The sequence below is a fragment of the Elephas maximus genome, chromosome 4 (genome assembly GCF_024166365.1).
Source record: "Elephas maximus indicus isolate mEleMax1 chromosome 4, mEleMax1 primary haplotype, whole genome shotgun sequence".
Classification (NCBI taxonomy): domain Eukaryota; kingdom Metazoa; phylum Chordata; class Mammalia; order Proboscidea; family Elephantidae; genus Elephas; species Elephas maximus.
The window spans coordinates 168,966,507-168,993,724 of NC_064822.1; the positions used below are offsets into that span (position 1 = coordinate 168,966,507).

At 39.1% G+C, this 27,218-nt stretch overlaps 1 long non-coding RNA gene and 1 other non-coding gene across 3 annotated transcripts in view; both read left to right on the forward strand.

Moving 5' to 3' along the window:
• LOC126075943 (uncharacterized) overlaps window positions 1–954 on the forward strand; it is a 111,971-nt gene extending 111,017 nt beyond the window's left edge. For both annotated transcript variants that reach the window (XR_007517358.1, XR_007517359.1), the window contains exon 3: window positions 770–954. This is a non-coding gene — a long non-coding RNA (uncharacterized LOC126075943). The remainder of the gene's footprint in view (window positions 1–769) is intronic.
• Window positions 955–26,606: 25,652 nt separating this feature from the next.
• Window positions 26,607–26,713, forward strand: LOC126076650 (U6 spliceosomal RNA). The gene has a single exon (XR_007517575.1). It is a non-coding gene; the product is annotated as a U6 spliceosomal RNA (small nuclear RNA).
• The last annotated feature ends 505 nt before the right edge of the window (window positions 26,714–27,218 follow it).

The window sequence follows — 27,218 nt, forward strand, 5'->3', positions numbered from 1 at the left end:
ATGTACCTATGTCTTTTCATCTGACAACTCTTATTTCTGTAGAGTATATTCCTAGGAGTGGGATTGCTGGATCATATGGTATTTCTGTTTCTAGGTTTCTAAGGAAATACCATATGATTTTCTAAAATGGTCGTATCATTTTGCATTCCCACCAGCAGTTCATAAGAGTTCCGATCTCCCCGCAATCTCTCCAACATTTATTTCCTGTTCTTTTTTTCTTTTTTGTGCCGGTAATGCCGGGTGAGGAGTTGGTACCTCACTGTGGTTTTGATTTGCATTTCTCTAATGGTTAGTGATCGTGAGCATTTCCTCATGTGTCTGTTGGCTGCGTGAATGTCTTCTTTGGTGAAGGGTCTGTTCATTTCCTTTGCCCATTTTTTAATTGGATTGTCTTTTTGTTGTAGAAGTGTTGGATTTTCCTACAGATTTTAAAGACTAGGCCTTTGTCTGATTTGTAATAGCCCCCAATTTTTTTCCAGTCTGTAGGTCCTCTTTTTTACTCTTTCGATGAATTCTTTTGATGAGCATAAATGTTTAATTTTAGAAGATCTCAGTTATCTAGCTTATCTTCTGGAGTTTGTGTGTTGTTGGTTATGGTTCGTATCCTGTTAATGCCATGTATTAGGCCTCTAGCATTGATCTTATTTTTTCTTCTATGAACTTTACCCTTTTTGGCTTTGTATTTAGATCTTTGATCCATTTTGAATTTGTTTTCGCATATGGTGTGAGGTATCAGTCCTGTTTCATTTTTTTTTTTTTTTTTTTGCAGATGGACATCCAGTTTTGCCAGCACCATTTGTTGAAAAGACTGTCTTTTCCCAGTTTGATGGACTTTGGGCCCTTGTCCAATATCAGGTGACCGTAGGAGGATGGATTTACAGCTGAGTTCTCAATTCTCTTCCATTGGTCAAATGTATGTGTTGTTGTACCAGTACCAGGCTGTTTTGACTACTGTAGCTGTATAGTAGGTTCTGAGATCAGGTAGTGTAAGTCCTCCTACTATATTCTTCTTCAATAGTGCTTTACTTAACCTGGGCTTCTTTCCTTTCCTTATAAAGTTAATGATTAGTTTTTCCATCTCCTTAAAGAATGTTGTTGGTGTTTGGATTGGGTTTGCATTGTATTTGTAAATTGTTTTGGGTAGAATTGTCATTTTCACAATGTTGAGTCTAGCTATTCATGAGCATGGTATGTTTTTCCATTATGTAGATCTCTTTTGGTTTCTTGCAGTAGTGTTTTGTATTTTTCTTTGTACAGGTCTTTTACATCCCTGGTTAGAATTATTCCTGAGTATTTTATTTTTTTAGGGGCTATTATAAATGGTATGGTTTTCCTGATTTCCTTTTCATCATTCCCTTTATCGGTGTATAGGAATCCAACTGATTTTTGTGTGTGTATCTTGTCTTCTGCTACTCTACTGAATCTTTCTGTTAGTTCCACAGTTTTCTCGTGGAGTCTTTTAGGTTTTCTATGTATAGTATCATATCATCCACAAATAGAGATAGTTTAACTTCTTCATTACCATTTTGGATGCCCTTTAGTTCTTTATCTTGTCTTATTACTCTAGCTAGGACTTCCAGCACAATGTTAAATAGGAGTTGTGATAAAGGTCATTCTTGTCTTGTCCCTGTTTACAAGGGGAATGTTTTCTGCCTCTCTCCATTAAGAATGATACTGGGTGTTGGTTTTGCATAGATACCCTTTATTATGCTGAGAAATTTCCCTTCTATACATATTTTATTGAGAATTCTTATCAGGAATGGGTGTTGGACTTTGTCAAATGCCTTTTCTTTGTTGATTGAGATGATCATGTGATTCTTTTCCTTTAATTTATGTGATGGATTATGTTGATTGATTTTCTAATGTTGAACCATCCTTGCATACCTAGTATGAATCTTCCTTGATGGTGATGTATTATTTTTTTGATATGATGCTGAATTCTATTGGCTAGAATTTTGTTGAGAATTTTTGCATCTATACTCATGAGAGATATTGGTCTGTAATTTTCTTTTTTTGTAGTGTCTTTGCCTGGTGTTGGTATCAGGGTTATGCTGGCTTCATAGAATGAATTTAGTTCACTTCCTTTTCTATGTTCTGAGACAATTTTAATAGTACTGGTGTAAGCTCTTCTCTGAATGTTTGGTAGAATTCTCCAGTGAAGCCTCTGGGCCAGAGCTTTTATTTTGTTGGGAGTTCTTTTACTACCTTTTCAGTCTCTTCTCTTGTTATGGGTCTGTTCATATTTTCAACATCATTTTGTGTTAGTTTATGCAGGTAGAGTGTTTCTAGAAATTTGTCCATTTCCTCTAGGTGTTCAAATTTATTGAAGTATAGTTTTTCATAATACTCTGTTATGATCCTTTTATTTCTATTGTTTTTCTATTCTCTATATCATTTATTTCTGCTCTGATCTTTATTATTTCCTTTCTTCTGGTGGCTGTGGGCTTTTTTGCTGTTCTCTTTCTCTTTGTTTGAGTTGTGCAGCTAATGCTTTTATTTTGTCCCTTTCTTCTTTTTTGATGTGTGCATCTATTGTTATAAATTGACCTCTGAGGACTGCCTTTGCTTTTTCCCAAAGGTTTTGGTATGATGTATTTTCACTCTTCTTTGATTCTAGGAATTTACTGATTTTCTCTTTGATTTCTTCTATTACCCAGTAGTTTTTATGCAGGGCATTATTCAGTTTCCATGTAATCAATTTTTTTCCCTTGCTTTTCCTGTAGTTAATTTCTACCTTGATGGCATTGTGGTCAGAGAAGATACTTTGTTTTACCTCAATGTTTTGGATTTTGTTGAGGGTTGCTCTGTGGCCTAAGATGTGGTCTATTCTGAAGAATGATTCATATGCATTGGAAAAGAATGTGTACTTTGCTGCTGCTGGGTGGAGTGTTCTATATACGTCTATGAGGTCAAGTTGACTGATTGAGCCCTTTAGCTCTTCTGTATCATTGCTGAGTTTCATTCTAGGTGTTCTGTCCTTTTCCAAGAGTGATGTATTAAAGTCTCCTACTATTATTGTCAAACTGTCAATTTCTCTTTTCAGTGCTGTGAGAGTTTGTTTTATGTATTTTGGAACCCTGTCATTGGCTGCGTAGCTATTTATTATGGTTATGTGTTCAAGGTGGATTGTCTCTTTAATCATTATATAGTGACCTCCTTTGTCTTTTATGGTGGATTTTGCTTTAAAATCTATTTTATCTGAGGGTAGTATTGCCACTCCTGCTCTTTTTTAGTTGCTATTTGCCTGGTATATTTTTTTCTACCTTTGATTTTCAATAAATTTACATCTTTGTTTCTAAGATGTGTCTCTTGTAGACAGAATATTGATGAGTCCTGTTTTTTTATAATCCATTCTGTCACTCTCTGTCTCTTTATGGGTGCATTTAGGCCATTTACATTCTGTGTAAATATTGATAGGTATGAGTTTATTGCTGTCATTTTGTAGTGCTTTTTATTGTGGTACTGACATTTTCTTTGTTCCTCTTTCTCTCCTGTGCTGAATTCCTTTTGTTTGTGACTTTTTTTTTCTTTTCTTTTGTTTTTGTAGATTTTGTTCTTAATGAGACTTACTGACGCTATTTTGATGAGTAGGTTTGTTAACTTTCTTTGTGGTTACCTCAAAATTTACCCTTATCTTCCTATGTTTGAACCAGTCTATTATTACTTGGAATCGCCTCGCCTTCCTCTTCATTAGGAAGTTCTATGCCTGCACTGTTTATCCCCTCTTTTATTGTTGTGATGTTATTGTCATTTACAGATTAACCTCTCTGAATCCTGGTTGTAATTTTTTTGGTTTTAGATAGTCCCTGAGAATTCATTTCCTAGGTTAGTATCCGGCTGATACAATCTCATGTCTTAGCTTCAGGTTGTGGTCTGGTGTTGTTTGTTCTCAAACTGAAAGACTCCCTTTAATAATTCTTGTAAATTTGGTTTGGTTTGTACTTATTCCCTTAATTTCTGTTTATCTGGAAATGTCCTAATTTCACCACTATATTTGAACAAGAGTTTTGCAGGATATATTATTCTTGGTTGGCATTTTTTTTCTTCCAAGGTTTTATATATATCATCCCATTACCTTCTTGCCTGCACAGTTTCTGCCAAATAGTCAGAGCTTAGTCTTGTTTCTTTTCTGTATGTGACTTTTCATTTTTCTTGAGCTGCTCTCAGGATTCTTTCTTTGTCTTTGGTTTTAGTGAATGTGATTATGATATACCTTGGTGATTTTCTTTTGGGGTTCGTTGAGCTTCTTGAATGGTCAGTTTTTCATCATTCATGATATTAGGGAAGTTTTCTGTCAGCAATTCTCTAATGATCCTCTCTGTGTTTTCCATTTTCTCTCCCTGTTCTGGAACTCTGATCACTCACAAATTTTTGCTTTTGATCCCACATAATTCTTAGGGTTTCTTCATTCTTTTTTTTCTGATTTTTCCTCAAACAAAGTTGTATCCAAGTGTTTGTCTTCTATTTCACTGGTCCTGTCTTCTATCGTTTCAAACCTGCTCCTCAGCCCTTCTATGACACTATCCATTTCTGAAATCTTGTTGTTTATCTCTTGGATCTCTAATTATTGTTTTTGTAAGAATTCTAGTTGTGAGTTTATTTTGGCATTTTGTTCCTGTATTATTTTCCTGAAATCTTCCATTTTTTGTCTGTATTTTCCATAAATTTGTCTATTTTTTCCTCATTTTTGTCTGCTTTTTGCTTCAACTTTTGAATATGTCTGAATATTAAAGATTTGAATTCCCTATCAGGTAGTTCTAGTGCCTTTTCTTCTACTGGAAAGTCATCTGTTGTTTTATTTTGGTTTCCTACTGGAGCCATCCTGTCTTGTTTTTTTAAATATGTTTTGATGTCATCTGCTGTCTTTGGGACATTCAGTAGTTATTTTATTTGTTTACTGATTGTAGATTTATTTGTTTCATCCTTTTTTTTTTTTGTTTTATTTGGTTATGCCTGAGCAAGTGGGCTGTGAGTTCTTTGTTGTTTGCTTTTCTGTGGACATGATAGTTCTCACCTCCTTGTCCAATGGGCAGGGCAGTTGCTCAGCTATGGTGTAGGAGGGCAGGTCCAGTTGAAGGGGAGGAAATGGAATGGGTTCTTTGTGCACATAGTAATGCTGACAAACAGATCAGACCAGGAGTTAGTTCAGGGCATGTTCTGGTTGGCCATGCCTGTGCTGCTTGGGGATGTGATGTTCAGCACACAGTGCAGGTAGGCAGGAAGGAGGGGAAAATTTGTGATGTGTGGAGCTAGGATGGGTATGGGAAAGAAGAGAGAGAGCAGAAAGAAACTGGAGCCAAAACAAACAAACAATAAGGGTCCTAAGAGAACTTGCCAGTGGAGTGTAGAGTCAAGAAACCAAGAAATAGAGAAATATAAAAGGAAAAAAGAAAAAGAATAAATAAATAAATAAATAAAAATTGAAAAGAAATGAAAAAAAAAAAAAAAAACCCCAGAGATCCCACCATGCAGCTGCGAAGACTGGGGAGTGGTTCCCAGGCCACAGAATACAGCCTGCCTAGAAGGGGCAGAGATGTCACACAACACCAAGTATTCAGGAGACGGGAAAAGAAGGTAAGTATAGTGAGACAAGAAACTGAGAAATGAAGAGAGATAAAAACGAAAAAAGAGAAAAAAAAATAAAAAAGAAACATCCCCAGGGATCCCACCAGTGCGCTGCGCAGACCGGGAAAGTGAATCCCAAGCCACGCAATACAGCCCAGCTAGAAGGGATTCCCAACCTGCGAAAGAAAGAAAACAAACAAACAGAACAAAACCAATAAGAGGACCCAGGGATCCCACCAGCATGGTGGTGTGAATCGGGGAAGCAGTTCCCTATCTGAGTGGCACTTCACAGCCTTTCAAGAAGCAAAGATGGCACCTGGAGCCAGGTGTTCAAGAGAAAGGAGGGGGAGGAGGTGAGAGCCAGGGAAGAAATCAGAAGAAGGAAAAAAAGCAACGCCAGCAACAAAGAAATAGCACTGACGGAGCCAGCCAGTGTGGACAGGGTGAATCCCAGTGGTATGGAGCCAGAGCCGGTGCCTCTCAGCCAGGAGATTGCAGTAGGTGGGAAGTGATGGAGGCCGAAAGGGGGAAAGAAGGGTGGGGGTTGAGAAAGCATATATCGCTGGTTACTGCATGCTCTGTCTCCTGCTGGGAGCTCTGTGAAGCTGCTTTCCTGTATCTCCTGTCTACCAATCTCTGACAGAAGCCCCAGGTGGCGAATCTGGGCTGTGTTAGCTGATAGGGGACCTCCTCATGTATCTCTCCTCGCTCCCATTCTCTGTCAGTTTCTTATTCCATTCTGTGCTTGGCTGAGTTCTTTATCTCTACATTTGATGCTTAGGGTTCCAGAATTGGCACCTGTCTCTGTTTTACTTAATTTTTTGGGTCTTTGCTGTGGTGCTTCTGTATATAGCACCATGTTAGCACCACCTCTCGAGTTTTTATAATAGTGGTCTTATAAAATATTTGTCCCTTTGTGATTGACTAAGTTCACTCAGAGTAATGCCCTCCAGATTCATCCATGTTGTGAGATGTTTCATAGATTCACCGTTGTTCTTTATTGTTGCATAGTATTCCATTGTGTGTATGTACCATAATTTGTTTATCCATCCATCTGTCAATGGGCACTTAGGTTGTTTCCATTTTTTTCTTTTGTGAATAATGCTTCAGTGAACATGGGTGTGCATATGTCTATTCATGTGACAGCTTTTATTTCTCTGCGGTGTATTCCTAGGGGTGGGATAGCTGGATCCTCTGGCATTTCTATTTCTAGCTTTTCCAGGAGGCATGATTCTTTTTCCATAGTGGTTGTATCATTTTACATTCCCTCCAGCAATACATAAGAGTTTCAATCTCCCCACGACCTATCCAACATCTCTCTCTCTCTTTTTAATTAGTGTCAGTAATGTCAGAGTGAGACGGTATCTAATTGCAGTTTTTATTTGCATTTCTTTAATGGTTAATGATCATGAGCATTTCCTCATGTGTCTGTTTAGCTGCTTGAATGTCTTCTTTGGTGAAGTATGTCTTCATATCCTTTGCCCATTTTTTTATTAGGTAATTTGTCTTTTTGTTGTTGAAGTATTTAACAGATTTTAGAGATTAGACCTTTGTCAGATATGTCGTAGCAAAAATTTTTTCCCCAGTCTGTAGGTTCTCTTTTTACTGTTTTGGTGAAGTCTTTTGATGAGCATAAGTGTTTGATTTTTAGGAGCTCCTGGTTATCTAGTTTATCTTCTGACATTTGTGCATTGTTAATTATGGTTTGTATTGTATTTATGCCGTGTATTAGGGCCCCTGGCATTGTCCCTATTTTTTCTTCCATAATCTTTATAATTTTTGGCTTTAGTTTTAGGCTTCTGATCCATTTTGAGTTAGTTTTTGTGTATGGTGTGAGGTATGGGTCCTGTTTCATTTTTTTTTTTTTTTACAGATGAACGTCCAGTTTGGGCAAAACCTTCTGTTATAAAGACTGTCTTTTCCTCATTTAATGGACTTGGGTCCTTTGTCAAAGATCAGATGACCATAAACCAAAAAACCAAGCTTATTGCTGTTGAGTTGATTCTGACTCATACTGACCTTATAGGACAGAGTAAAACTGCCATATAAGGTTTCTAAGGAGCCACTGGTAGATTTGAACTGCCTAACTCATACTGGCTCTATAGGACAGAGTAGAAACTTCTCCCATAGGGTTTCTAAGGAGCCATTGGTGGATTTGAACTGCTGAACTTTTGGTTAGGAGCCGAACGCTTAACCACTGTGCCACCAGGGCTTCAGCTGACCATAGGTGGATGGATTTTCGCCTGTGTTCTTAATTCTGTTCCATTGGTCTATGTGTCTGTCATTGTACCAGTACCAGGCTGTTTGGACTATTGTGACTGTGTAGTAGGTTCTGAGATCAGGTAGTACGAGGACTCCTACTTGTTCCTTTTCTTCAATAATTCTTTGCTTATCCAGGATCTCTTTACTTTCCATATAAAGGTAGTGATTAGTTTTTCCATCTCCTTAGAGAATGCTGTTGGCATTTGAATAAGATTGCATTATATCTGCAGATTGCTTTAGATATTATCTACATTTTTACAATGTTGCATCTTCCTATCCACGAGCATGGTATGTTTTTCTACACGTAGGACTCTTTCAGTTTCTTGCAATAGTGCTTTTTAGTTTTCTTTGTATAGGTCTTTTGCATCCATGGTTAGATTCATTCCTAAGTATTATATCTTTTTAGGGGCTATTATAAATGGTTCTGTTTTCCGTTTCGAAGTTCTCTTGTTGGTGTATAGGAATCCAAATGATTTTTTTATGTTGATCTTGTATCCCGCTACTCTGCTGAATCTTTCTATTAGTTCCAGGAGTGTTCTTGTGGGATCTTTGAGGCTTTCTATGTATAGTATCATATCATCTGTGAATAGGGATAGTTTTACTTCTTCCTTTCCAATTTGGATGGCCTTTATTTCTTTTTCTTGATATATTGCTCTAGCTAGGACTTCCAGCACAACGTTAAATATGAGTGGTGATAAGGGACTTGTCTTGTTCCTGTTCTCAGGGGGAATGCTTTCAGCCTTTCTCTGTTGAGAATGTTTGCTGTTGCTTTTGTACAAAAAAAAGCCAAAAAGACAAAAGAAAACCTGTTGCCATTGAGTCTATTGCAACTCATAGCAACCCTACAGGACAGAGTAGAACTGCCCCATAAGGTTTCCAAGGAGCAGCTGGTGGATTTGAATTGCTGAACTTTTGGTTAGCAGCCAAATGCTTAATCACTGCGCCATTGATGCCATTTATTATTTTGAGGATTTCCCCTTCTATTCCTATTTTATTGAGAGTTTTTATCAGGAATGGGCATTGGAGTTTATCAAATGCCTTTTCTGCATCGACTGTGATGATCGGGTGATTCTTCTATTTGTGTGGTGGATTATATTGATTGATTTTCTAATGTTGAACCATCCTTGCATACCTGGTATGAATCCCACTTGGTCTTGGTGTTTTTATTTTATTTTTATGCAATGCTAAATTCTATTGACTAGAATTTTTGCATCTATATTCATGAAAGATATTGGTCTGTAATTTTCTTTTCTTTTTTTTTTTTTTTGGTGGTGTCTTTGCCTGGCTTTGTTATCAGGGTTATGCTGGCTTCATAGAATGAATTCAGGAGTATTCCTTCCTTTTCTATGCTCTGAAATAGAGTAGTATTAGTGTGAGCTCTTTTCTGAGTGTTTGGTAGAATTCTCCAGTGAAGCGTTTTGTGCCACAGCTTTTGTTGTTGTTGGGAGTTGTTTAAATTACTTCTTCAGTCTCTTCTCTTGTTATGGGTCTGCTCAAATTTTCTTAGTTTCTGTTAGTTTAGGTAGATAGTGTGTCTCTGGAAATTTGTTCATTTCCTCCTGGTTCTCAAATTTGTTGGAGTACGACTTTTCACAGTATTCTGTTATGGTATTTCAGTATTTCAGTTGGGCCTATTGTAAGTTCTCCCATCTCATTTCTAATTTGAGTTATTTGCTTCCTCTTCTATTTCTTTCTGTCTTTTTTGTGTGTGTGTGTCAGTTTAGCCAATGGTTTTTCAATTTTGTTGATCTTTTCAAAGAACCAATTTTGGGTCTTGTCTATTCTTTCTATTGTTTTTCTGTTCCCTTTTTCATTTATTTCTGCTCTAATCTTTATTTTTTCCTTTCTTCTGGTGGCTGTGGGCTTCTTAACTCCTCTCTTTGTATTTGTTTGAGTTTAGGGCTAACGTTTTTATTTTGGCACATTCTTCTTTTTTGATGTGTTTGTTTATTGGTATAAATTGACCTCTGAAGACTGCCTTTGCTGTTTCCCAAAGATGTATGATGTGTTTTCAATCTTCTTAGATTCCAGGAATTTATTGATTTCCTCTTTGATTTCTTCTATTACCCAGTTGTTCTTAAGTAAGTTTCCATGTATTTGATTTTTTTCCTTGCTCTTCCTGTTACTGATTTGTATGTTTATGGTGTTGTGATCAGACATAATGCTTTGTATTATTTTGATGTTTTGGATTTTATTGAGGGTTGCTTTGTGGACTAAAATGTGGTCTATTCTGCAGAACGTTCCATGTGCGTTGGAAAAGAATGTATACTTTGCTACTGTTTGGTGTAGTGTTCTATATATATCTATGAAGTCAAGTTGGTTGATCGTGGCCTTGTCATGGATTAAATTATGTCCCCCCCCCGGCCCCAATGTGTGTATCAACTTGGTTAGGCCATAATTCCCAGTATTCTGTGGTTGTCCTCCATTTTGTGATTGTAATTTTATGTTAAAGAGGATTAGGGTGGGATTGTAAGGCCCTTAGCAGGTCACATCCCTGATCCAATGTAAAGGGAGTTTCCCTGGGGTGTGGTCTGCACCACCTTTTATCTATCTCTCAATAGATAAAAGGAATGGAAAGCTAGTAGAGAGGGGGGACCTCATACCACCAAAAAGCAGCATTGGGAGCAGAGTGCATCCTTTGGACCCGGGATCTCTGCAGCTGAGAAGCTCCTCGACCAGGGGAAGATTGAGGACAAGGATCGTCCTCCAGAGCTGACGGAGAAAAAGTCTTCCCCTGGAGCTGACACCCTGAATTTGGACTTTAAGCCTACTGTACTGTGAGGAAATAAATTTCTCTTTGTTAAAGCAATCCATTTGTGGTATTCCTATCACAGCAGCAATAGATAACTAAGAAAGGCCTTCAGATCTTCTGCATCTTTGATAAGTTTCTTTCTATTTGTTTTGTCTTTTACTGAGAATGGTGTGTTGAAGTCTCCTACGATTATTGTGGAACCGTCAATTTCCCTTTTCATTGCTGTTTGAGTTTGTTTTATGTATTTTGGAGCCCTGTCATTGGGTGCATAGAAATATATTAAGGTTATGTTTTCTTGGTGGATTGTCCATTTAATCATTATATAATATCTTTCCTTGTCTTTTATGGTGGATTTTGCCTTAAAGTCTATTGTATCTGAGATTAGTATTGCCACTCCTGCTCTTTTTAGGTTACTGTTTGCTTGACATGTTTTTTCCATCCTTTGATTTTTAATATATTTATGTCTTTGTGTCTAAGGTATGTCTCTTGTAGGCAGGATATTGATGGGTCATGTTTTTCATTCATTCTGCCACTCTGTGTATCTTATGGGTGCATTTAAGCCATTTATGTTCAGTGCGATTATCAATAGGAATGAGTTTATTGTCTTACTGTTGTGCTTTTTATTGTGGTATTGACGTTTTCTTTGTTCACCTTGCTTTCCTGTGCTGAGTTCCTTTTGTTTGTGGATTTCCTTCTTATTTCTTTTGTTATTAAAGGTATTATGTTTAGTAAGTTTTCTTTCTTTTTTTATTTTGATGAATAGGTTTGTGAACTTTCTTTGTAGTTGCCTTGAAATTTACCTTTATCTTCCTAAGTTTGAACCAGTCTTTTATTACTTGATATCACCTTGATTTCCTCTCCCTTTGAAAGTTCTGTACCTCCACCATTTATTCCCCCTTTATTGGTTTGACATTGTCGTCATTTACAGATTAACATCTCTGTTTCTGTTTTAAGTCTTTTAGCTTTATTTTAATATTGAGAGTTCTTTATCTAGATTAGTATCTGATTGATGCAGTCCTGTATCCTAGACTCCAGTTGCTATCTGCTGTTGGTTCTCTAACTGAAGGACTCATTTTATTTAGTTTTTTTTTTTTTTTTTTACAAATTTCCTTAATTTCTGTTCATCTTGGAATGTCATAATTTCAGCATTGTATTTGAGACAGAATTTTGCAGTATGTATTATTCTTGGTTGGCTGTTATTTTGTTTCAATATTTTATATATGTCATCCCATTGCCTTCTTGCATGCATAATTTCTGCCAAGTAATCAGAATTTAGTCTTATTGCTTCACCTTTTTAAGTGACTTTTCATTCTTCTTGAGCTGCTCTCAGGGTTCCTTGTCTTTGGTTTTGGCAGTGTGATTATATGTCTTAGTGACTTTCTTTTGGGATCTATCTTATATGGGGCTTGTTAAGCTTCTTGGACGGTCAGCTTTTCATCTTTGACGGTATTTGGGAAGTTTTCTGCCATCAAATCTTCAACAACCTTCTTTATGTTTTCCATTTTCTCCCTCTGTTCTGGAACTCCTATCATGTGCAAATTTTTTGTTCTTGATTGTGTCCCACATAATTCTTAGGTTTTCTCCATTTTTTATTCTAATTTTCCCTCAAACAAATGGCATCTATGGATTTGTCTTCAATCTCGCTGATTGTATCTTCCATTGTTTCAAATTTGCTCCTAAAACCTATTGAGTTGTTCATTTCTGAAATTTTCTTATCTTTTAGATTTCTAATTGCTGTTTTTACATTATTTCTAATTACTTCTTTCGAAATTTTGTTCTTGTATTATTTTTCTGAATTCTTCTGGTACTTTGTGTTTTCCTTAATTTTGGCTATGTTTTCATTGGTTTTGTCTGATTTCCTTGATTTTGTCTGTTTTTTCCTTGGTTTTGTCTGTGTTTTCCTTGATCTCTTTCCTAATCTCTTGGAAATCCATAAATAGTCTTTTAAATTCCATATCAGGTAGTTCCAACACCTTTTCTTCTACTGCAAGGTTATCTGGTTCCTTATTTTGGTCACTTGCTGGAGCCATCTTGTCTTGCTTTCTTATACGTTTTGATATTGTCAGCTGTCTCTGAGACATTCAAGTATCTTTATTTATTGATTGTATGCTCATTTGTTTTGTCCTGCTTTTTTGTTTTAAGGCAGGTGGGCCAGACATGCTTTGCTGTTTACTCATCTATGGACATGATCACCGTACCCAAGTGGGCAGGGCAGCAGCAGGCAGGGAAACCCCACTTGGCTGTACACTAATTTGGCAAGGTGGTTAAGGGTGGACAGGTAAGGCATTATGTGCCTCCTGCTGTTGGTTCAGCTGTGTGGGAGCATTCACAGTCTCTTGCCCGATGGGCTAGGGTGTCAGAAGGGGAGTGATAGTGGCTTGCTTCCCACTGTTGAACAACTGGTTAAGTGGCGGGATGGGAGGGGCAGGGCAGGCCGGGTGTGGTGGTGGGCCTGAGCCTCAGGGTCACTCTAGCCATGGCAGCACAACAGGGGTCACTGGGGTGAGGTGGGGGGAAGAATGAGTAAGGGACTAAGTGAGAGGGAGAAAGAAAAGAGAGAAAAAGAAAGAAAAAAGGAGGAAAAAGGGTAGTGTTGTGAGCCAGTGGGTGGGGTTGGGGCAGGCCTAGGGATTGGCAGAAAGGGGGAAGAGATGGCATTTGGGGGGTAGGTGGGAGGGAGAAGGAAACGAAAAGAAAAAAGAACAGAAAAAAATGGCAGCATGTTGAGGGCGGGTGAGTGGGGGTGGGGTGACCCAGGGCTGCAGTGAGCTGGTGTGCCAGTGGCACTCTATCTGCAGCAGTGCTGTGGAAACTGGTGGGAAGGGGGAGGTGGCATAAGAGGCTGGGTGGGAGGGAGAAAGAAAAGAAGGAAAAAAAATGGTAGTGTGAACGGGGAGAGGTGGGAAGGGCAGGAGGCCATGTATGGGGCTAAGTGGGAGGTAGTAAGAAAAGAAACAAAAAAAAAAATGGTAGTGCGGTGGGAGCCGGTGGATGTGGGTGGAGAGGACCGGAAGTGGTGGTGGGCTGGTGGATCTCTAGCTGCAGCGGCACGATGGGGACGGGTGGGAAGTGGGGAGGTGGCGAATGGGGCTAGGTAGGAGGAATGAAGTAAAGGAACAAACAGAAAAAGAAAAAAGGTAGTGGCGCCGTGGAGTCCAGCGAGTTGGGTGGGGTGGACCCAGGGGCTGGTGGGGAAGGGAGGTGGCATACAGGACTCAGTGAGAGAGAGAAAGAAAGAAAAGGAAAGGAAAATCATCTGCATGGTGGGGGGGGGGTGAGTCATGCTGGGAGTTGGGGGAGAGCTTGTATTGTGGACACTGGTTGTGGGGTCTGCTGTGTTAGTGGGGCTCTTGCTTCAACTCTCTAGAAGGGTAAGTAATAGGAAAGTATGTTTCTCTGGTTACTGGGTGCTCTGTCTCCTGTTGGGAGCTCAGTGAAATTGTCTTCCTGTATTCCCTTTTTGGATTCATGGCTAACTGTGTTTCAAGATGGCAACACTGTGCCATGTTAATTGGCAGGGGACCTCCACACCATATCTCTCCTTGTTCTCTGTTTTCTATGAGTTTCTTCTCTCATTTGGTGTTTGTTCTAGTTCTTTATCCTTTCACTGGTTCCAGGATTAATGATCGTATCTGTTTTACTTAGTTTTTCAGGTCTTTTCTGCAAAGGGACAGCATAGTGCATCTGTCTAGGTGCTATGTTGGCTCTTCCTCCTCCCATTCTCCTCTTTTGTATCCAGGCACAGGGCTGCTCAGCCACATACATTACCCAGACTCTTTTGTGGTTATGTGTGGCCGTATGATTAAATTTCTACAAATCCAATATGGACAGAAAGAATAGGTGCCCCTTTAATTCTCTTTCCTGTTTCTGCCAGCTGGAACCCAATGTGACCCAGTTATCACCATACAGAGGATCAACATGCCCTAGGAGATGGCAGGAGGTAAGGGAGGGACTTGGGTCCCCAAATGATCAAGAGGAGTAGAGCTACCCGCCAACCTGAACACTCGCCTCATATTGTTACACGAGAAAGAAATAGACGTCAATCTGAATTAAACCACTAGCTTATTTTGGCCATCTTTGTTACAACAGCCTAGCTTCACCCTAACTCGGCACTGCATTTCTGAAACCTAGCAAGGTCTCTGACATAGAGGAAACCAAAAAAAGAAAAAGAAAAAAAAAAAAAGCCAAACCTGTTGCCATCAAGTCGATTCCAACTCATAGCGACCCTATAGAGTAGAGGATCAAAATATGTTTGTTTACTGACCAAATACATGAATAAATATCTTCCCCACTAGGTATGCCCAGAATAACTTGAGTTGGGACTGTGTCTTACACTTGTTGTCTTCCACATCAAGCAGTGTCAAACACATAGTGGGTGGTCAACAAATGAATGAAGAAAAAAAGGGAAAGAGAAATATGAGACATATATATTACATGGCTTACATCTTGCCAGCTACAGAAATACTTTTAAATGGTGATGATATAATCTTATATAAAAATAAATTCAATCTGAAGTTTATGTATAAGGTACATTTAAATATGTAGGGTTATTATATCAAAATAATTGGGGAAAAAGTAGAGTTATATGTGGTGTTTAATGGACTTGGAGTTAGGGGACCTGGAATCTAATTTTAGCTCTAGTCACCTCTGTGATCTTGGACAAAACACCTAAGTTCTCCAGGCATCAGTTTGGACATGAAAGGGCTAGAAAAGCTTTAGATGAAAGGAATAGAAAAGTTTCTTCTTAAAGGTTCCTTTCAGTTCTGAAACTCATGATCCTATCTACTACATTTTTTTTTTTTCCGGCTATGTCTGGATTTCCATTTCTTAAAATCCCAATTACTCTTAAAGATTTCTCTGTAATTCATGGTAATAATTGTTTTCATTATTTTGTAACCATTCAATAAAACCTTATTGTGGGCCATACACTGTACGAAACATGTTAGGCACATTTAATGGTCACATAACCCTATAAAGAGGCATACTACCCAATTTAAAAGGTGAAAAAAGCTGAGACTCATAAAGGTTAAGTATTTTCCTAATGTCCCATAACTAGTAAGTGCAGGATGTAGGTACCAAATCAAAGTCATATTGTTCATTCATTCATTCAGTAGCTGTGTATTGAGCACCTACTATGTGTCAATACAAGGCACTGTTCAAGGTGGTAGAATTATGGCAGTGAACAAGACAAACATGGCCCTGCCCTCATGAAGCTTACATTCTAGCTAGGGGTGGGAAAGACAATGAACAATTAAACAGAAGAAATTTCAGATAGTGATAAATTTTATGAAGAAAGTAAAATCAATATGATATAGATGTGAAATGATTACAGTTGAAATGAGTTTTAGTAGAAGAATCATTCCAGAGTTTTTGAAACATTTTGAGATGCCTCTTAGACAACCAAGGAGAAGATAGTCCTACTGCTAGTTCTAGTAATGTCTACTGTGTGCTTACATATGTCTTCTTACATATAATCTTTAAAAGAAGCCTATGAGACATTATTCCCATCTTATAGATGAGAAAATTGAAAAAATAAATTTGCCAAAGTTCCAAAGCAAATAGGTGGCAGAACTTGAATTCAAACCCAGGGACTCTGGCTCTATAGGGCCCATGCTTACCCTCTATTCTAGACTGTCTTTCTCTGGCAAGAGAGCTGTTAGCTATAAAAATTAGAAGTCCAGGGACAAAGTCAGGAAAGAAGATATACACTTGGGAATCATAAGCATACATATGACATTAAGACTATGGGATGGGACCCAATGACATAGAGACAGATAGAAAGGCACGGAAAGCCAGGCCTGAGTCCTGGGATACACCAGGATTTCAAGGTCAAGTAGAGGAAGAAGAATCAATAAAGGAGGCTTAGAAGGAGGCTGGGAGATGGTAGGGGGAGAGGTGGAACTAAGAGAAAATGGGGTTAACAGTACCCGAGAGGAGAGAGAAGTGCTTCAAAAAGTAGGGTGGTTTTATGTGTGTGTGTGTATGTGTTGTCACTGGCTGGTCAAGTAAGATAAGTACAGGGAGATGACAATATGGAAGACAGTGTTGAGCTAGACATAACCCAATTCAATGTGAAGGGACAGAAACCTAATTGGGGTTCAGTATCGAATTGTAGAGAATGTGAGGTGAGAAGTGGAGCAAGTATGTGAATAAATCTTTAGAGAGGTCTTGCTATGAAGGCAATCATAGAAATGAAATAATATGGTAAAAAGAGGAGGAAATGGGGTAAAGGGGAGCCCTGGTGACACAGTGGTTAAGAGTGTAGCTGCTAACCAAAAGGTTGACAATTTGAATCCATCAGCTGCTCTTTGGAAACCCTATGGGGTAGTTCTACTCTGTCCTATAGGGTTGCTATGAGTCAGAACCAACTTGATGGCAATGGGTATGGGGTAAAGGTAAGAATATACATGCATGCACATACATATACACACATACATGTCATGTTGTTGTTGTTGTTAGGTGCCATTGAGTCAGTTCCAACTCACAGTGACCCTATGCATATCTCTCTCATACATGTCATACGTACACATTAAAGACGGGAGACACTAGGGCATGTATGATTTCTCTAATTCCAAAGCCCATGCTCTTAACCTCTTTGCCATGCTATGTCCCATAATTAAATCAATTGGAAAGTGAATAAATAGGTTTATTAATTTTGAAATGAACTCCAGATATGATAGAAGCAAAGCTATAAGACAATGTCAGTTATGTAAATAGCAGTCCTCAATGCTGAGATCACGCTGTTGATTTCTTCATCTCTTCACCTCACTTACCCATCACACAGACAAATAGGAATTTGGGGAGTGGCAGGGACCTCCACTGCATTTTAATAATGTTGCCCCTTGGATGTCTTGTTTTTGAACTTTGGCTTCAGCCTTCACTTAGCTGTGTGACATCTGTGCTTGGTGGTTTGAAAGCCAAGTAATTGACTCATCATTTGAGAACTGGATTTGTATATGCATAGTCAAGTCTTAGTTGAAGTAGAAATAAAACTGTGTTTACATGCACACTGACATTAGCATCTTCATCCAATCATTTATCCAGCAACCGTTTATTGAGTGTCCATTCTGATAAGTGCTTCATTAGATACTGGTGATATAAAATGAAGAAGACACAGTCATTTTTCCCAAGGACTTAAGAGAAGGTCTATGGAGAAACCTATAGAACTAGAGCAAACTAAATATAATGTTGGTGGACATTGCAAAGTTCTGCGGTACCCTTATGTTATCAATTAAATTGCATACCCCGAAAAGATATGTTCAAGTCCTAACCCCTGGTACCTGTGATTATGAACTTATTTGGAAATATCATCTTTGCAGATGTAATTAGTTAAGCTAACATGAGGTCATACTGGACTAGGGTGAACCATAATCCAATATAACTAGTGTCCTTATAAAAGAAGAAGAGACACCAAGACAGAGAGGCACAGAAGGAAGACAGCAAGGTGAAGACAGAGGCAGAGATTGGAGTGATGCATCTACAAACCAAGGAATGCCAAGAATTGCCAGGAACCACCAGAAGTTAGGAAGAAGCAAAGAAGGATTCTCTCCTAGAGTCTTCAGAGGGAACATGCCCCTGCTCATACTTTGAATTTGGACATCTATAGCCAAGAACTATGAGAAAATAAACTTCTGTTGTTTTAAGCCACCCAGTCTGTGATAGTGTGTTACAGCAGCCCTAGGCAACTAATAGACCTTGTGAGTGGGAGCAATCTCTGAGTGTGAGGGGTGTGTGTGTGTATGTATTGTCTAAATGAACCTAATGGGGAGGTGAGGGGCGAGTTGGACCCTAAAGGGCAGTTAGGATACACCTGGCTCAGGGCACAGCATAAACAAAGTCACAGAGATGCATAGATTCAAGATATGATCATTAAGAGTGAAAAAAACACTAAATGCAAGTGAGTGGTAAGGGTGGGTGAGAGGCAGAGAAGCAGCAGGAGCTGAGGCTGGAAGTATAGGTCGGCTCTGAGCCTTTACTCAATCATTTCTTCATCCACTCAGCAATTATTTATTATTATTTTTTGAGGTCCCTCTGTATACTAGGACCTGTGTTCTGTACTGGGTTTACTAGTGTCCCAGAAAATTCAACGGGACCTTATTTAGAAATAGGGTTTTTGCAGGTGTACTTAGTTAGGATGAGATCATACTGGAGTAGGGTGGGACCTAATCCAGTGACTGATGTCCTTATAAGAAGACATACACAGAGAGGGTGCCATGTGATGATAGAGGTCAGAGATTAGAGTGAAGCAACCACAAGCCAGGGAATGCCATGGATTGCCAGCAACCACCAGAAGTTGGAAGAGGCAAGGAGCAATCTTCCCTACAGGCTTCAGAGGGTGCCTGGCCCTGCCAACACCTGATTTCACAGTTCTAGCCTCCAGAACTGTGAGATAATAAATTTCTGTTGTTTAAACCATCCAGTTTGTGGTAATTTGTTATAAAAGCCCCAGCAAACAAATAAATGATGTTGCAATGAGTATTAAACCCATTAATAAAGTGCTTAGAACAGTGGCTGTTACATAGTATGTGCTCAATAACATATAAGCTACTATTATCTTGCTCCTGGCACTATTCTTTGAAGTCTCCTGGCTGGCTCACTTAACCAAGAAAATATCCTGTTGAATCAATTGCTGGTATTTCTGTGTGGCTGGGTGCTTGAGGGAGTAAGAGTGATGTTGGGCAATATCCTTATCAGGCAAGCCTTTTGAGAGCAATGGCCCATTTCACTGGGCATCATACTCTTTGGAAATGAGCATCAACATCCTCCATCACTCATGAAACACCTTCTGTCCCCTCTCAGGCACAAAGGCTCCTGTTTCTCTACAACATCCCTGCCTCACTAAGGAAAGAGGTACAGAAAGGTCCAGTTTAAGGCTCAGTTGTTGAATAGAAGCTGTTTGCTCTTCTTGAAGCCCTTACGTCCCAGGAAGGCTAGGGCCAAAGATTTCAAGTCTCTCCCTGGGTTGGCAGGAAGTGGAAATGTGAACATGGGGAGGGGCATCCGGTGTGGTTTCTGGTGGGGGTGGGACAGCATTCGGATGTGTGTGGGAGAGATGGGACCCTGACCAGGCTCCTTGCTGTAATTGCCTGTTCCTGTGTCTGTATCCCCTGAGACTGTCACGTTTTAGAGGGCAGGCACCCTTTCTATCTTGTTCATCTTTGAATCCCCAGTGCCTGGGCACAGAGTTGACATATTTGTGGAATGAATGATTCACTTTTGAAACTTTGACCTGTGTGAAAGTTAGCTTTCATAAAATGAAAACAAATTCTTTACATATCTAGAAAACTTCAGCATCATTCAGTGTTGCTCTTAAAGAGGCCGTGTCTGATTTTCCTCTTTGGAAATGTTTGATGCTTACAGATATAAGTGACATTTATTGAGAGTTTACCAATCACCAGGCACAGTGCTAAGGGATTCACAAATATCTCATTTAATTCTCATGGCAGCCTTGTGAGGTGGATGTTCACACACTTGGTAAGTGCTTACTGGTTTGAGTTTAAAACCCAGGTCTCTCTGACTTTATAGTCCAGGCCTTTAACCACTAAGCTTTCCTGCCTCACAAGCTGCATTCCTGTCTCAGATTTTACAGTGGCTGTAGTTCTTCAGAATGGATTTCCAAGGAGAGCCAGGCATCCTAACAATTTAGATCAAGTGACCCTGGAAAAGAATGAAAACTTGACTCTTGAATGAACCACAAGAGGATATACATGGTTAAGCCAAAAAATAGTAACACTCGTTTTATATAAACTTTAGCTTAGACCTCATGATGCTGGAGAAGAAACCTCCAGATGGCCCCAGGCTTTATCTTCCTATTTCTTCCACCATTGGGTACTCTGTGGGGATTGGAACAGTGTGTCTGGTCCAGGTCCACACAGTGAGATGAAAAATCACAGAAGGAGACAGATTTGTATTCTCTTTGAAACCAGACTTGAACTTGGAGGTTTTTGTTTGTTAACTTTTTTGCTTTTTAAAAATTTGCCTTATTGTCTTAATATTGTGTAGAGGCAGCCCTGGTGCTACCCTATTATAAGTTTGCTATTCTTCAAGATCTAAACACAATGGGGGTGACTTAAGGACAGGGTTTCAGCTTCTGACTCTCCTTGGTTTTGTGGGTTTAAGTTAATGTTATTTGAAAGTTTTTGTGTGTGTGTGGTTGAATATATACTATAACTTGTTCTTTTGTGACAACAAGATTTATACTGGCGGTGTCTCTCATACCACTGGAAACTGGAAGGAAATTGACAATGTGAACCTCCGAGAGTTTTAAAAAGACAGGAGCCATTATCCAGCAGTGATGGCTTCAAGCTGCTCTCCAGCCTGGTGCTCCATCAGGCTCAGTGGCGAGGTCCACAGAGCATATGGGCTGTCAGGGATTGAATACATCACACATGTATTCAGACCAATCCTCCTCCTTCTTCTTAATTAATATTTCTTCTTTCAGTGAGGAGGAATTCAGGGGAAAGAGGGAAAGGATCGGTGGAATTGTATTAAATACCAATTTACTTCCCAAGTTTCTAGCTGATTTTTCACTTAAGATAACTTGGCCTGAGAGGCGAAGGGATTTCAACAAAGTATAGAGGCTGGCATTCCATTTTGTATATCATTTTGGCTCCAGAGAACTACTCCTAGTAAAAAGGAGCCTGTGAGATGTAGTTGTTTTATGCAATGGCTAACAATACTAGTCTTTTATAGATCATAAATTCTCTTAACCTCAAACAATTTGGAGCCACCAACTGTAATCTATAAGGCTTCAACTGACAGGGATTTCATTTCTCCTTGGTGCCTTTCAGGCCATTAGGTAAATATTTATATGAAGTTCTCAGTTATTAGGGGATTTGAAATCATTTTATATGAAATAGAAACTTCTTGTCTATACCTTCTTAGTTAAATGTTTTATATGAGGTTTTTTTTTTTTCTTCTTCTTTTGTTCAATACTTTCTGTAATTTTGACACCCATTGGATTTCATTTCTTGTACACTTAATTTCTAATAAATAAATCCTGGATGGATTTTATTTTTTTGATGGAGGGAATAGAGAGTTGGGCAAATTATCATTATGTAATTGTTACTTTTGGTGGTATTTTTCTGCACCAAGTGTGTTTATTTTCTTGCAAATACATAGGAATCAATGACAGTTATTACTTGATACTTGGCAGCAATTAGGATTCTTGGGCGCAAGCAATACTTAACAACTCTAGAGAAACTGAGCAGAAAAGGAATTTGTTAGAAGGATATAGGGTACTTAGAAAATCAAAGAAAGGGCTAGAGAATTAGACTCTGTTGGGGAGAGGAATTAGAGTAGATCTAGGGGAAAAGTGGTTCAGTGGTAGAATTCTTGCCATTATATGGGAAACCTGGGTTGGAGTCTCAGCCATGCCCTTATACCCAGACACCACCCTTAGGTCAGTGGAGGCTTGTGTATTACTGTGATGCTAAACAAGTTTCAGCAGAATTTCCAGACTAAGACAGACTAGAAAGAAAGACCTGGTGATCTACTTCTGAAAATCAGCCAACAAAAACCCTGTGGATCACAACAGTCTGATTTGCAACTGATCAGGGGGATGGCACAGACCAGGCAGCATTTCGTTCTGTTGTGCATGGGGTTGCCATGAGTCAAGGGCCGACTGGACAGCAGCTGACAACAAGAAGGGGAGTGGGCCACAGGAAGTATTCAACAGTCCTGACAGGATGTCACTGTGAAATGAGAGAACAAGTGAGCTCCAACTGTTTACTCCCTACTTCACCCCGTTGTTATCTATCACTCTGATCAAGATTCACAGACCTGGGAGGCAAAGTCTGATTGGTCTAATTTGGTCACATGCCCTATCCTCGCCTTGAGGAAGGTAGACCCTGTTTTGTTTTTGGATAACCTCCTCCTTATCCCAACATTCAATGGCATGGAATCCCCGTGAAAGGAAATTGGGTGTTGTTAGGAAGGAGAAGGGAATACTGGATAGCCAAAATCAAATGTGCACCCCTTGATATCATCACACTTAGGGAAATAAGCAAAAGCAAAAAAAAAAAAAAAAAAAAAATCCTTTTTTTTCTCGAACCAAATGTAAAAATTCCAAGGGTTTCAATAAGTCTCTTCTCAAATTAATTTTACCTCAGTGAGAGGAATCTGATCATCATAGAAATACAATGCAACCATTGTGAAATCCCTTTGGCTTCAAAGTATAGAATGTCCTGGGAACAATACCCTTGATTCAATTCCACACTGTAAGTTGTGCAGCTTAGAAGGATGGCTTGGGTTTTCCTCCAAGTCCTAATGAAAGTTAATGATTGAGAGCTGGGCTACAGGCTTTTATATGGTTGCTTCTTAGGAGCTATTTAACTTTTACAGCTTTATTAAAGATTTTATGGAAAGGTTTATTTCATGTTTTATTACGGCTTTGGAAGATGGTCATGTTTGGCCTAGAAGCCTGACAGATGAGCACAAATGTTTTTGCCAAGATTGCTGGTAAGCAGTTTCTGGGTAAAATCGTGTTTCACTCTGACATTCTGTGGGAGCGAGGGTGGGAGCGGTTCTCCTCAGTGAAGCGCAGCACAACTGGGTGATTATGAGGATGAGGGAAGGGAGTTGATAGAAGGAGGAGCATGTCTTACATTCTAATTTTTTAGATGCAAAACAATTTTTTTTTTAAATAGAGGTTCCCTTTGGATGAAAGTGAACATTTGAATTAGGAATTCCTTCCCCACTTACAATACATGTAGCTTATAGGAAATATACTTTATAAAACTAAAAATAATATTTTACAGTGTATTTGTTTTCCCTTAAAACAAACCTATGAGATAGATAAAAATAGTAACAGCTACCTTTTACTAGGTGTTCCAAGCCTGTTCTCAGCACTTTACAGGCAATGTTTCATTTCCTTCTTACTGTCCAAACTAAAACCTGTTGCCATTGCATTGTTTCTGACTCACAGTGACCCTATAGGGTGAAGTAGAACAGCCCCATAGGGTTTCCAAGGCTGTAAATCTTTACAGAAGCAGGCTGCCCCATCTTTCTCCCACAGAGCAGCAGCCGGTGGGTTTGAACCACTGACCTTTCAGTTAGCAGCTGAACACTCAAATGCTGTGCCCCAGGGCTCCTTCATTCTCACCATAAAGCTGTGGAATTATTATTAATATGAACTCCACTTTATAGATGGGGAAACTGAGGCTTAAATGAGTTTCTTAAGCATCTGACTCCAAGCCCAATTTACTTCTGCTGCTACCACAGAGACCTCACTGCCTGGTGGTTTGATGTGTAGGTCATTCAAGTTATTAATCGATTTTGGAAACAACTTTTTCTTATTTTTCTACAGGCAACATAAAATCTATTGAGAGAATACATTCTGAGATTATAGTAACACTGCTATTTGTTGTTACTCTCAGATTTGCCTTGTGGATACTTCCCCATCCTTTCCTTACTCCATGTCATTAACTTTTTAGAAAACAACTCAGAACTCCAGATTCTTGGTTCTCATCTGTCATCTTTGCTGAAAAGTCAGAGATTTTCTTGCAAAGCTTACATGGTTAAGTTGAACTTCACTCTGCAAAGCAAGAATCCTTTCTTCTAGCTGTTTGGAAATCAAAGCCGCAGGCAAAGGATTCCTAAATCCTTGACCAGTTTTTATCGGAGAATCTAAATTTTGTATTTTCTACCTAATTTTGTTAATGTTGCAATAAGGAACTCACTTGAAATCCTTTTCTTTGTAAAAGCACCCCTGTATATTCCATATACAACTAGGCTTTTTATACCATCTCATTTAACATATAAGATAACATTAGTTCTATCATTAATTGAGAACCTACTATGTGTCAGAGACTGTGATAGGCACTTTCTATATGTTATGACATTTAATTCAATCCTCATTACAACATCAAGTGGTGAGTATTATCATCTCCTTTTTCACACGTGAGGAAACTAAGGCTAGGAGAGTTAAAGAGGCAGATCTGGGCTTCAGACTTAGGTCTTCACTCTCCAATACTCCATGCAGACTTTCTCTGGAGTGAAATAGGTCACTAAGGATGTCTAAGCTCAGTTCATTGGAGAAATTTTCCAAAGTACTGTGACTTCTGAGTGGGGTGATGTGTAGGTAGGTACCTTTGATTGGGACTATTTTCTGAACTTTGATTTTATTGACTGAGAAGTCTCTCATCATACATTTTGATTGTTCTCCCTACTCCAGAGTCTAAAATTTCTCCTTCCCCTTTTGCCCAAGCAGCACTCTCAGCCGCTAGGGTCACAAAGAATATACCAGGCACATTCAGCACTGAAAATTGACATGGCTTTTGATCATTGTGAAATGACATCTTATGTGCAAGCAGATGTGCATGTGTATGTGTAGTTAAAGGAGTCTGGGATAGGGTGTGGGCAGAGGAAGAGACATTATTGAAGGAAATATGTGTACATTTTGTGTGTCCATAGTGTCTTGCTGTTGGGTAATGGGCATGTAACCAAAAGATTGTGTGTGTGTGTGTGTCCAAATAAAGTTTGTGTGTATGAGGGGTGATTATGCATACTCATGTGTATATTTGCATGTGGTTTATGTGTGTGCAAGCACAGAAGTGAGCATGTAAATTGGGAGAGTGCGTGCTTACACAAAAAGGTAGAAATATACAAATCCCAGGCTTAAAGTTCAATTGAGGGAAATATATGAATTCATAACTTCCTAATATGTTGGTCAAGGTATTGGATGCCAAGAGGACTGGACGGAGCAAAAGATCAGAAAGTCCATCATGGGCTAACTTAGTATAACCTGGAGAGAGTCACCAACTCTCATTGGACTGGCATAATGGAAACCTGGTGGCACAGCAGTTAAGTGCTAGGCTGCTAACCGAAAGGTTGGTGGTTCGAACTCACTCAACAGCTCAATGGGAGAAAGACCTGGTGATCTCCTCCTGTAAAGATTAAACCTGTTGCCATCACGTCAATTCCAACTCATAGCGATCCTATAGCACAGTGTAGAACTGACCCGCAGGGTTTCCAGGGAGCAGCTGGTGGATTCGAACTGCCAACCTTTTGGTTAGCAACCTGAGCTCTTAACCACTGCACCTCCAGGGCTCCCCCATAAAGACTACAGCCTAGAAAACCCAATGCAGGCATTTCTGCTCTATCACATGGGGTCTCTAAGAGTTGAAATTGACTTGATGACGCCTAACAACATAATAACAACAAACAGGCATAAGAATAATAATCCAATATACTTTACAGAGCTCTTATATGAATCAAATTAAAGGATGTGAAATGTTATGAATAGTACGTAAATTATTAACCAAAATAAATTGTTGCTATTGTTACTGTCTAGGAACCAAATTGTTGATTTTATATGTTGTTTGAGTTTCTCTACCAATTGTTAAATGAAATAAACACCCCATCTAAGCAGAGGAGTCAGGAGATTTGACTCTGAGTGCTGCTTTTGTCACCTTTTGGTAGAGTAAAAAAAAGGAGTGATATTTGTGCAAATCATTTTACCTTTTGAGCCTTTATTTCCACATCTGTATAATGGGTCTAATGATACCCTAATTAACTCACAGGATTGTTTTATGGATTACATGGGATGTGAGAACAACTTGTAAGCTACAAAATATCAGAAAATAAATGCTAAACTTAGCATTTCCCTTGTAAGCTACTAGAATGATCTTTTTTTTTTTTTTTTCTCTCACTCTCTTAGTTCATGTGGCAAAGGGGGGAAATAAACATTTTATTTACCTCCCTGTCTCTGAACACATAATTAAGAGAGGCCAAGTGTTTATGTATCCAGATGTATTATTATGATCACGTAACACTGAATAGTTGTCTTGCCAGTTGGTTAATATTTAACTAATGGTTTTAGTTTTGCTATCAACCTAGGTGTTTTTACTTTTGTGTGTGCAAGTTAAATATGTAGACATTTATTGATTCATTCATCAAACATTTATGGAGTTTTTACGTAGTACTAGGTAGGTGCTAAGTACACAGAGATGAAAAACACATGGTCCTTGTCTCCAAGGAGCTCCCAGTCTAGTGGGGAAAAAGACGAGTTTTAAAAAAAAAAAAAGTGGTGCTCACTTTGGCAGCGCATGTACTAAAACTGGAGCAATACAGAGAAGATTAAGATGGCTCCTGTGCAAGGATGACTCGCAAATTTGTGAAGCATTCCATTAAAAAAAGATTCTAACTAGGCATATTAAGTGCATTAATAGAGACATATAGAGGTGCTGGTGCTGTGGGTGCAGAGAAGACAGGGGGTCTAATTCTGTCTGGGTGTCAGGGACAGTTGCCCGGATGTTGGAGGTGATGATGGAGCCTAGGAGCCAGGCTGAGTGAAAGTTCACCATGCAGACAGAAGGGTGAGGCAGGAAAGATTCAAGGCAGAGAGAATGACACAGAGACAGAGAGAATGTCGAAGGTCGAGAGTGAATTGCACACAGTGGAATTGCAGGTAGATTGGTGTGACTGGTTGGAATGTGTGCAGAGATGTAGCCAGAGCTTCTCTTCTAAGAGTGGGAGAGTGAGGGACCAATTTATTAAGGACTTATAATTGCATCATGCTTGGTAAGGTAGAAGGTCATCAAAAAAGAGGAAGATCCTTGACTAGATGGATTGACACAGTGTCTGCAACAGTGGGCTCAAGCATAACAATTGTGAAGACAGTGTGGGACTGGGCAGTGTT